Raw genomic sequence first — 12,618 nt, 5'->3', positions numbered from 1 at the left:
AATGGAAACAAAAGCAAAAATAAGCAAATGGGACCTAATTAAATTAAAAGCTTTTGCACAATGAAGGAAACTATAAGCAAGGTGAAAAGACAGTCTTCAGAATGGGAGAAAATAATAGCAAATGAAGCAACTGACAAAGAATTAATCTCAATAATATACAAGCAACTCCTGCAGCTCAATTCCAGAAAAATAAATGACCAATTAAAAAATGGGCCAAAGAACTAAACAGACATTTCTCCAAAGAAGACATACAGATGGTTAACAAACACATGAAAAGATGCTCAACATCACTCATTATCAGAGAAATGCAAATCAAGACCACAATGAGGTAACATCTCACGCTGGTCAGAATGTCTGCGACCCAAAAGTCTACAAACAATAAATGCTGGAGAGGGTTTAAAGAAAAGAGAATCCTCTTACACTGTTGGTGGGAATGCAAACTAGTACAGCCACTATGGAGAACAGTGTGGCGATTCCTTAAAAAACTGTAAATAGAACTGCCATATGACCCAGCAATCCCACTGCTGGGCATACACACTGAAGAAACCAGAGTTGAAATAGACACGTGTACCCTAGTGTTCATTGCAGCACTGTTTATAATAGCCAGGACATGGAAGCAACCTAGATGTCCATCAGCAGATGAATGGATAAGAAAGCTGTGGTACATATACACAATGGAATATTACTCAGCCATTAAAAAGAATACATCTGAATCAGTTCTAATGAGGTGTATGAAACTGGAGCCTATTATACAGAGTGAAGTAAGCCAGAAAGAAAAACACCAGTACAGTATAATAATGCATATATATGGAATTTAGAAAGATGGTAACAATAACCCTATATGTGAAACAGCAAAAGAGACACAGATGTATAGAGTAGTCTCTTGAACTCTGTGGGAGAGGGAGAGGGTGGGATGATTTGAGAGAATAGCATTGAAACATGTATAATATCATATGTGAAACAGATCGCCCATTGAGGTGTGATGCATGAGACAGGGTGCTCACGGCTGGTGCACTGTCCCATCCCAGAGGGATGGGGTGGGGAGGGAGGTGGGGGGGGGGGGTTCAGGATGGGGAACACATGTAAACCCATGGCTGACTCATGTCAGTGTATGGCAAAAACCACTACAATATTGTAAAGTAATTAGCCTCCAATTAAATAATCTTTTTTTAAAAGTTGACAATATTTGACTATGAAAAAAAAAGAAAAAGGAACAGATTTAAGAAACTTGACTATTTGGTAATATTTGGCATCTCAAGAGCATTTATTCCAGGCTCTTATCTCTGGTGATCTCTCACCTCACTTACTAAGATGGCTCTTATTTTAGCACTGCACTATATTATAGTATGTTCTCCAACTTGGATTTCTATAGGCAGTAGAGATTCTAGAAACCATTTGCTAATGTAATCCATTTTAAACAGACTGTGGAATACTTCCTGGGGAATATTTTCTGGGGAATACCAACCCTCGAAAGAGCTGTTGATTAGAAAGAGTGCTTGTCTTTTCTTATATAGTTCAAATAGGAGATCCAGGGTTGAATCTCTTTGGAAGGACTAATCCCATGCCCACCCTCCACCCATCACTGTGACTTGAAAGATGAATTATATACTGACCGGTTAGGTCTCTGTGTGAGATGTGTCCATCTCTGAAACTGAAGGTGGTTCCCCAAAGGAAATCTAAGTGATATTCTCAGAAGAAAGGGGAAATGGAAGTGGACCAAATCAAAAGTTTGTAATACACCAAGGTCGCTGGTGAACTCCATGCATACTGCAGCCAGAGTCTGAGCAGGGAATCAGTCAGTTCAGTCACTCAGTCGTGTCTGACTCTTTGTGACCCCATGGATCGCAGCACGCCAGGCCTCCCTGTCCATCACCAACTCCTGGAGTTTACCCACACTCAGGTCCATTGAGTCAGTGATGCCATCCAGCCATCTCAACCTCTGTCGTCCCCTTCTCCTCCTGCCCCCAATCTCTCCCAGCATCAGGGTCTTTTCCAGTGAGTCAACTCTTTGCATGAGGTGGCCAAAGTATTGGAGCAGGGAATAGGGTCCTCATACTGACACTCCTTTTCCTCCAGAGCATTGATATAAGACAGCCACAAGCAAGCTGTCAAGAGCTTCCTGATGGTTTTAAAACTGATTCATCAGTTACCTATGCATAATAAGGGCTTTTGGGTAACTAAAGACATGCAGCTGCTTAGCTATCTGCCTCCTAGTATTTCCTTCACAAGCAATATGAAACAAGAAAAGTCACTTCTACACAAAACTATACTATATAACTCAAAGGCAGATAATGTCAAATCTTCAAAATAAGTAAAGATGAGGGGAAAAAAATCACCAAATTCCCATGCATGCTCTCTCACACTTCTCCACACCTCCCTCATTAAAACACTCCATGGCAGACAAAGGCAGACCAAAATAACTGCAGTGAAGACAGAAAAAGGAAACTAGAGAAGGAGTCTAAGGCTGATGTGGAACTGCCACCACAAAGACTAAATGCATCCTAAATCTGGAAATACTAAAAAGTGTCCAGGCAAATGAGAGCATGAGCTATAGGAAAGGAACTTCAAAGTATACATGATTTAAAAGGGACAGGCATGATTCAAGGGGGCACTCATCAAAATGCATAGATTCTAGAGGGGTTTAAAAAAAAAAGGCAAAAGGAATCATTAAAGAGAAAAGAGAAGGAAAAAAAAAAAAAGGAAAATTGGTGCCAGTAAGAAAAATGAGAAGTATAAACAACCATACATGTGAACAAGAGGAAAATTAAGTCCATACAGAGCTACTGTAGAAGGTCAGGAAGTGAAACTCCCTGCATCGCAAATGAGGAAAATTTCCCTCAATAAACATTCATGAAGACATGAAAAGTGAATTTTCCAAGCAAATAGAAAAACTTTTGAGGATACAAACCACTGTGAAACTAATTCAAAATCCAAAGTCAGAAATGGACAAAAATCAGAAGTGAAAGGAGAGTTGTTTAAACTCAGGAAATAAATGAAAGAAAAAGGCAAAAGTATCTCAGAAATGAGGAACAAGTTACAGGATACCCAAGAGAGAACAGATTCAGATGAAAATAAGTCATTGATGAAAGGCAGGAAAACAACCAAGAATATGAAAGTGGCATAAAGTAAAAAAAAAGTCAGAGAAAAATTAAATGGAATGGAAGATATGCAAAGAAGGAATAATATTCATGTTATTGGAGGCCCTGAGGAAGAAAAAACAGTAAAATAGAATATTTTAAACTACAGCCCAAGCACACTTACCAAAAAATAGAAAAAAAAAAGTGTATATCTGAATCTACATTGTAAGGACTCTGAAGGTACCTGAGGAAAACTGATCAATTTTGATATACTAATAAAACTATCAGATATCAAAAACAAAATGTTATTGAAGTCTATAGGCAAAAAGATCAAATAAACAGCAATAGAAACTGGCAACAGACATTTAAAAACTAACTCACCAAGCAAGGTAACAGCTGAGTAGCAGGATAAGCAGTATTCTAAGGCCATGAGATTTCCTGCCCTCTGATACACACACCCACACCATTGCTGGGACTGTGAAAATGGTGACTTTACTCATGATTCGATGATATATTACAGCTGACTAAGGAAATAAGATTATCCTGGTCTAATCACATGAATCTTTTAAAAACTGGTTTCCCCACATGGTTATGAGGTCCATGTCCCATCCCGCCACCCCCAAGATAAAGTGATTGGAGATTTGTCCCCTGTGGACCAATATCCCAAGACGAGAACAGCAGGACAGTTGAGAGGAGTCTGGGCCCTGACCAGATAGAAAGTAAGAGACCACATATTTCTCATTCTCAGAGTCAGGCAACCTCCCCTACTATACATGCACAGAAAGCTCCTTGGAGGTCTACAGGGGAGTGAGGCTAACTGATGCCAAGCTACCCATAGGCCTTTTTGGTGGAATCCATCTTGGCTAAGGAGATGTGTGCATACACATGGAAGGATTCTGGGATATACCAAATAGGGACTCTGAACCAGGTAAATAAAACTGACTGGCCAAAGGAAACCCAGAAGAAATTCAAACTACCATAAGGGTGTGACTCAGTGACTCTCTCTCTCCTCCTAATAAATATTTGCTTCACTACTTTCCATCTTTGTGTGAATTCTTTTTCTGCAAAGCTGAAGGGCCAGGGCCTGGTCACTGACCACTGAAAGGTCTAGTGGCTAGGATTTAGTGCTCTCAGTGCCACAACCTGACCACAATCTCAAAGTCTAGCTTCAAGCTACTGTAGGCTGAGGCCACCTGAGATGAGATCAGTTACAGAAGGGAAAGTCAGAGATTTGAAGCACAAGATTTCATACGCCCTTGTTGGCTTGAAGATGGAGTAGGCACATGGCAAAATATACCTGTGGCCTCTAAGAGCTGAGAGCAGTCCCCGGCTGAAAGCCAGAGAGGAAACATTGACCTCAGTCCTAAAAGTGCAAAAAAGTAAAACAAACAAACAAGCCAAAACGCTGGATTCTGCCAACAACCAGGTTGAGCTTCAAAGAAAATTCTTCCCCAGACCTCCATAGAGGAACACAGCCCTGTTGACACCTTGATTTCAGCCTGTGAAACCCAGAGTGAGACTCTAGCCTCAGAGAAACTATGAGATAATAAGTGTCTTTATTATTTTAATGGTTTATCATAGCAGCAATAAAAGTGCAAGTAGCATTTAAAAAAAAAAAAACTCTGAGAATGTGTATAAGAAAAAATAAAACTTAAAGAATATATGTGAACCAAGGATTTTATACCCAGCTACATTGTCTTTTAAATATCAAGACTAAGAAAATTAACTATAAAAATATAAAAATGTAGAGAATTGTGTGCCTGTACCCAGCAGCCCTTCTTAAGGAATTTGCAAGAGCAGAGGTCAGCAAACTTTTCTATAAAAGGCCTGATAGTAAATATGATTTTTAAGAGTCATCTATGGTTTCTGTCACACCTTATTCTTTTTCTGTGTGTGTGTACATGTTTTTAAAAATATAGAGTAAAATTCTTAGCTCATAAGCCATACAAAAATGGGTTGTGGGTCAGATTTGGCCTGCAGGTTTTATCTGAACAATCTCTGTATTAAACGATTAGCCTCATCCAACCAAGTGGTAACTGGGAAATTTCCAGGCAAAAGGCTGATTGGGGTGAGCATTTAAAAACATAAATATATATAGCAACATATGAAGCAAAAGACAGAATAAGAATGAAAAACTGATGTACAAATGTTACATATTATGACAAAGCAGAAATGCAACTACAAAAATGGTAAAAGGAAGAAGGAAATATAAAAAAAGACTAGTACTATTGCTATGTAGGCCATAGTGAAGTGAAAGTGAAGTTGCTCAGTCATGTCTGACTCTTTGCCACCTGTGGACTGTAGCCCACCAAGCTCCTCTGTCCATGGGATTCTCCAGGCAAGAATACTGGAGTGGGTTGCCATTTCCTTCTCCAGGGGATCTTCCTGACCCAGGGATTGAACCCAGGTCTCCCACATTGGAGGCAGATGCTTTAACCTCTGAGCCACCAGGGAAGCCTTTAAATACAAGAATACCTCAGGTTTTCTCTCAGAAAACCTCCTATAGAGACACAGAACTTCAGATCCAAGTACTAACATCAAAGATTCCAAGGGAGGAAAAGAAGCCAGGTTGAAAGAAGAAGGGGGAGGAGGCGAGAGAGGGGGGCCAAAAGGGCTGGCCTTACAGACGTCTCCTGCCACCTACAGATACTCAGGTGCCGGGAGTCAGCATGGGAGATCCCACCCATGACAAGATCATGAGGAGGAGACCTGACAGGCAAGGAGGATTAGGACTCGAGGGACTCCCTGGACCTGCTCAAGCATCTATCCCCAAACCAAAATCTGTCTGTCTACTGTATACTATATTATGCCTTTCACCAACTCTTCTGACATTAACACGGGGCTATCTCCGACCACCTTTCTCTGGAGAAAATCAGCTTAGGGCTCTAGTTGATAAGTCTCCTGGGCATGAAAGGAGCATTTCAATTCAACCCCCTGTTAGCATTCTAGCTTGCTTGGCAGGTGTATCCAGACTCTTGCAACTACACATATGATTGTTCACCAATCATGACACGGGAAGCCTAAGCACTGTAAAAATATAGAGCCCTTCGAGGGGAGAAAAAGTTTTATTAAAATAATACTGGTGAAGGGTTTCATTGTTGAGTCAATGCTTGCTGCCAAGTTCCCATATCCCTTATCCATTGTGTGCTTGGGAGTGCATTAGTTAATATAGTTGGAATGTAAGAAAAACAAGTAGTAGCCTTGGTATTAACCACATCAGACCTTTGAGCTAATAAGTTCTTTTTTGTAACCCACTGCACTTTTGCTCCAGGAGAATGTAACTCTGTTTAGTACTTTCTGAGGCTGACACAGATTAGAGGTATAAAGAAAAAACACTTCAAGGGAAAACAAGTTTTCTGGTTGATCAACCTTTATCAAAAAAGGGTCATAAAATGTCAACAGGCCTCCAAGGCCAGAAGATAATGTACACAACATAAGACCCTTGTTTATGGGAAAGGTGTGCAGAAAAAATCCTGGTTTTGATAAGGGCAAAACTGATGGAATGTTGAGCTGACTCTACATGGCTCTGCATCTTTCACTTTGCTCTATGTACAACACAGGGTATAAAAACCCCCTTTGAAAATAAAGTTATGGGCCTGGCTCACCGAAGCTTGGTCTCCCCACATCATTCTTTCTTTTGCCAACGCTGTTCATCCTGAGAGTACCCCCTGGATCCTGCTGAGGCAAGACCCCAGCACCCAGGCATTATGGAAACTTTCCCTGGGCCTCCAGAGAAGGGAGGACTGGAACTCAGCCCTACCAGAAATCAGACCAGATCAGAACCAGAATTCGAGTTCACTGCCAAGAGGAGGTGATCAGTCTCCAATCCTCAGCTCAGGCTGAGGGCCCTTTGACCAGATTTCTGCATCCAGGACCAAGGGACTAGAAAAACAGGGGAGGATAGGAAAGGTTAAGGAGAGGAAAGAGAGAGGGAAGGGGAGAGAGGTCAATAAAGTCTCTTGTTCCTTACCAATTGGGGCACTCTGGCCAGTTGTCCTCATCAGGAGGAGACCAGGGACAAAAGGGTCCCAGTTGTGGCCACTGGGTCTGGTCCATTGGCAGGCAAGCTGGCCCTTGAGTACTCCGAGTGGTCAGGATGTCAGTCTCAGCGAAGAAGAATCCCACCAGAGTTGCCATTTGTTGCAGGAAGGCGGACCCCTTTCCAGGGCCCGAAACTGGGCTCTTGTCTAACACTCAGAAATGAGTTGTCCAAGGAGACCCATGTGCTGACAAAGCAAGAGGCTTTATTGGGAAAGGGCACCCAGGTGGAGTGCTCCAAGGCACTGTCAAAAGATGGAGGAGCGGATGGTTCCCCAATGGCTGGGATAATCCTCTCACTTATTAACATATGAATTCACCCCACTCGCAAAACCTAGCCAGGCCTTCAGTTCAGTTCAGTCAATCAATCGTGTCCGACTCTTTGTGACCCATGAATCGCAGCACGTCAGGCCTTAGGAGGGCAATAAAGGAAAAACAAAAGCCCGATAAACCAGATAGCCAAAGGTTAAATAAAGAAACCAGAGTAAGAGCTTTTTAAAAAATATAAATAAGGGAAGCAGTTTAAGACAATGATGTAGGAAAATTCTGAACTTATCTCTTTCCACAGAATATATAGCTAAATATGGGAACAGTCAGTCAGTCAGTTCAGTTGCTCAGTCATGTCCGACTCTTTGCAACCCCATGAATCGCAGTACGCCAGGATTCCCTGTCCATCACCAACTCCTGGAGTTCACTCAAACTCACGTCCATCGAGTCGGTGATGCCATCCAGCCATTTCATCCTCTGTCCCCTTTTCCTCCTGCCCTGAATCCCTCCCAGCATCAGAGTCTTTTCCAATGAGTCAACTCTTCCCATGAGGTGGTCAAAGTATTGGAGTTTCAGCTTTAGCATCATTCCTTCCAAAGAACACCCAGGGCTGATCCCCTTTAGAATGGACTGGTTGGATCTCTTTGCAGTCCAAGGGACTCGCAAGAGCCTTCTCCAACACCACACTTCAAAGCATCAGTTCTTCGGTGCTCAGCTTTCTTCACAGTCCAACTCTCGCATCCATACATGACCACAGGAAAAACCATAGCCTTGACTAGATGGACCTTTGTTGGCAAAGTAATGTCTCTGCTTTTGAATATGCTGTCTAGGTTGCTTATAACTTTTCTTCCAAGGAGTAAGTGTCTTTTAATTTTATGGCTGCAATCACCATCTGCAGTGAATTTGGAGCCCCCCAAAATAAAGTCTGACACTGTTTCCACTGTTTCCCCATATATTTCCCATGAAGTGATGGAACCAGATGCCATGATCTTCGTTTTCTGAATGTTGAGCTTTAAGCCAACTTTTTCACTCTCCTCTTTTACTTTCATCAAGAGGCTTTTGAGTTCCTCTTCACTTTCTGCCATAAGGGTGGTGTCATCTGCATATCTGAGGTTATTGACATTTCTCCAGGCAATCTTGATTCCAGCTTGTGCTTCTTCCAACCCAGCGTTTCGCATGATGTACTCTGCATATAAGTTAAATAAGCAAGGTGACAATATACAGCCTTGACGCACTCCTTTTCCTATTTGGAACCAGTCTGTTGTTCTATGACCAGTTCTAACTGTTGCTTCCTGACCTGCATATAGGTTTCTCAAGAGGCAGGTCAGGTGGTCTGTTATTCCCATCTCTTTCAGAATTTTCCACAGTTTATTGTGATCCACACAGTCAAAGGCTTTGGCGTAATCAATAAAGCAGAAAGAGATGTTTTTCTGGAACTCTTTGCTTTTTCCATGATCCAGCGGATGTTGACAATTTGATCTCTGGTTCTTCTGCCGTTTCTAAAACCAGCTTGAACATCTGGAAGTTCATGGTTCACGTATTGCTGAAGCCTGGCTTGGAGAATTTTGAGCATTACAGTACTAGCGTGTGAGATGACTGCAATTGTGTGGTAGTTTGAGCGTTCTTTGGCATTGCCTTTCTTTGGGATTGGAATGAAAACTGACCTTTTCCAGTCCTGTGGCCACTGCTGAGTTTTCCAAATTTGCTGGCATATTGAGTGCAGCACTTTCATAGCATCATCTTTCAAGATTTGAAATAGCTCAACTGGAATTCCATCACCTCCACTAGTTTTGTTCGTAGTGATGCTTTCTAAGGCCCACTTGACTTCACACTCCAGGATGTCTGGCTCTAGGTGAGTGTTCATACCATCGTGATTATCTTGGTCATGAAGATCTTTTTTGTACTGTTCTCCTGTGTATTCTTGCCACCTCTTCTTAATATCTTCTGCTTCTTTTAGGTCCATACCATTTCTGTCCTTTATCGAGCCCATCTTTGATGAAATATTCCCTTGGTATCTCTAATTTTCTTGAAGAGATCTCTAGTGTTTCCCATTCTGTTGTTTTCCTCTATTTCTTTGCATTGATTGCTGAGGAAGGCTTTCTTATCTCTTCTTGCTATTCTTTGGAACTCTGCATTCAGATGTTTATATGTTCCTTTTCACCTTTGCTCTTCACTTCTCTTCTTTTCACAGAAAAGAAGGCCTCCCCAGTCAGCCATTTTGACAGCTGACAGAATGTGGTCCACTGGAAAAGGGAATGGCAAACCACTTCAGTATTCTTGCCTTGACAACCCCATGAACAGTATGAAAAGGCAAAATGATAGGATACTGAAAGAGGAACTCCTCAGGTCAATAGGTGCCCAATACACTACTGGAGGTCAGTGGAGAAATAACTCCAGAACGAATGAAGGGATGGAACCAAAGTAAACACAATACCCAGTTGTGGATGTGACTGGTGATAGAAACAAGATCCGATGCTATAAAGAGCAATACTGCATAGGAACCTGGAATGTTAGGTCCATGAATCAAGGCAAATTAGAAGTGGTCAAACAGGAGATGGCAAGAGTGAACATCAACATTCTAGGAATCAGTGAACTAAAATGGACTGGAATGGGTGAATTTAACTCAGATGACCATTATATCTACTACTGCGGGCAGGAATCCCTCAGAAGAAATGGAGTAGCCATCATGGTCAACAAAAGAGTCCGAAATGCAGTACTTGGATGCAATCTCAAAAACGACAAAATGATCTCTGTTTGTTTGCAAGGCAAACCATCACAGTAATCCAAGTCTATGCCCCAACCAGTAACGCTGAAGAAACTGAAGTTGAACGGTTCTATGAAGACTTACAAGACCTTTCAGAACTAACACCCCAAAAAGATGTTCTTTTAATTATAGGGGACTGGAATGCAAAAGTAGGAAGTCAAGAAACACCTGGAGTAACAGGCAAATTTGGCCTTGGAATATGGAATGAATCAGGGCAAAGGCTAGTAGAATTTTGCCAAGAGAACGCACTGGTCATAGCAAACACCCTCTTCCAACAACACAAGAGAAGACTCTACACATGGGCATCACCAGATGGTCAACAGTGAAATCAGATTGATTATATTCTTTGCAGCCAAAGATGGAGAAGCTCTTTGGTCAGCAAAAACAAGACCAGGAGCTGACTATGGCTCAGATCATGAGCTCCTTATTGCCAAATTCAGACTTAAATTGAAGAAAGTAGGGAAAACCACTATACCATTCAGGTATGACCTAAATCAAATCCCTTATGATTATACAGTGGAAGTGAGAATAGATTTAAGGGACTAGATCTGATAGATAGAGTGCCTGGTAAACTTTGCACTGAAGTTCATCACATTGTACAGGAGACAGGGATCAAGACAATCCCCATGGAAAATAAATGCAAATATGGGATAATTTCCTCTGAAAAAGATCTTGAAAACTAGCTGAGAATCTCCTTCATATGCAGAAAATGAGGAAAAGGCCACAGCAAAGCAGTAAGAGAGTCTGAGACCCAATTTCACCATAAACCCCATCCCTGCTTCCTGATGCTTCCTGATACTTTGGCCACCTGATGTGAAGAACTGACTCATTTGAAAAGACTCTGATTCTGGGAAAAATTGAAGGCCAGAGGAGAAGGGGATGACAGAGGAAGAATTGGTCAGATGGCATCACCAACTCGATGACATGAGTTTGAGTAAGCTCCAGGAGTTGGTGATGGACAGGAAAGCCTGGCATGCGGCAGTCCATGGGGTGACAGTCAGACATGACTGGGCAACTGAACTGAACTGAACTGCTTCCTGAGGAACAAAGGGTTTGTAGCCTAAAAAGGCATCCCAACTTTTAAGACTGGTACATGAAAGATGAGCCTCCAAGACTCCTGACTTTGAAATCCAACAGGGCTCATGTCCATGAGACCCGAAGAGCTGCAGCAATCTGAGAAATGGCCCTGAACTCATTTGACATGGAGCCCAGCCCAGAAACAGCCATTTGAAAAGCACCCTGACTTCACGGGAAAGAAATCCCATTGCTAATCTTAGAGCATTCACCAGAGAGATGGGACATGCTGAAATACTCTCCACGGATGGAGGGTGGTGGGAGCCCTTTTCACATTCCTCCTCTGCCTTGCTAAACCCAGTGAGTGCCTTTTTTCTCACCCCTCAGCAAGTATCATTGCTACCCTCCAACCTTGCTAAACCTAGTGGTGTCATCTTTTTTTTCTCTACCCTAGATCTTTTCTCTTCTTATTAGGTGCCATCTTTGTGCCTTCTCTCTCTCTCTGCTGTACTCCAGAGTGTCAGTATCTCCCAGAGGGGAGATTTTATATGCATCTGATACCTGGTTTTAGTCACTGATGCCCATTGGATGCCCTTTGGAACATCACTTGGCTTTGGAAGCCTAGGAGCTTGCATTCTGGGTCCCAGAGGGCTATAACAGTCAGAGACAGCTTTTATAATCAGAGGGCACTGCAAAGGCAGTCAACTTAAACATATTCATTGTCTTTCTGAAAAAGAGGCCTATATTGCTCGTGCAGGAGCTCTGGCCTGAGCAGCAGGCTTCTGGTCTGGTATACTTCTAGGACGTAATCTTGAGGAAGGGAGCTGGTGGGCACAGTTCTGTGTCTCCCCCTGCCTCACTCCAGTTTGCTGATTATCTTCCAGAAAGCAGCTTATATACTTGTCTGTGCCCTAATTTTTTCAGCTGCCACCAGGGAACACCTCTGCATTGCCTGGCTCAGGCGGCCATGGTGGCTTACACTCATGGGTCCTACAGAACTACAACCAGGAGAAAAACAGCTATACTTAGAGCACAGCAAGAGGTAACAGACCCAGGAGCTCAGTCTTCCTGTGAAAGAGGCCTAAAACCTTACCATCACTGACAGCAAGCATTGGGGGAGTTGGGGTGGGGGGTTGGTGGCAAAGCTTCTCATTAAAAACACACCAAGGGCTGATTGTAAACCTTTCCGGAGACTGCAGAGGGCAGGCACTACCTTTGTGCTCTCCCTCTGCACACACCAAAATGCCAGTATATCTTGGAGAGGAGCCCTTACACATGTCCAGTGCCCCCGATTTTATCTCTGGTGCCTTGGTTTTTTATGGCTGCCATGGAGAACACTCCTTAATTACCCGGCTCTGGTAGCCACAGGGACTCACATTCCTGGGTTCCACAGAACTGTAACAATTGAAAGGATGATTCTTGGCAGACTGCTACTGCAGGGCACTCCACAAACAGAAG

Source organism: Oryx dammah, unplaced genomic scaffold, assembly GCF_014754425.2.
Source record: "Oryx dammah isolate SB20612 unplaced genomic scaffold, SCBI_Odam_1.1 HiC_scaffold_27, whole genome shotgun sequence".
NCBI lineage: Eukaryota > Metazoa > Chordata > Mammalia > Artiodactyla > Bovidae > Oryx > Oryx dammah.
The sequence above is the reverse complement of the archived record's forward strand: the minus strand, read 5'-3'. Positions refer to the sequence as shown.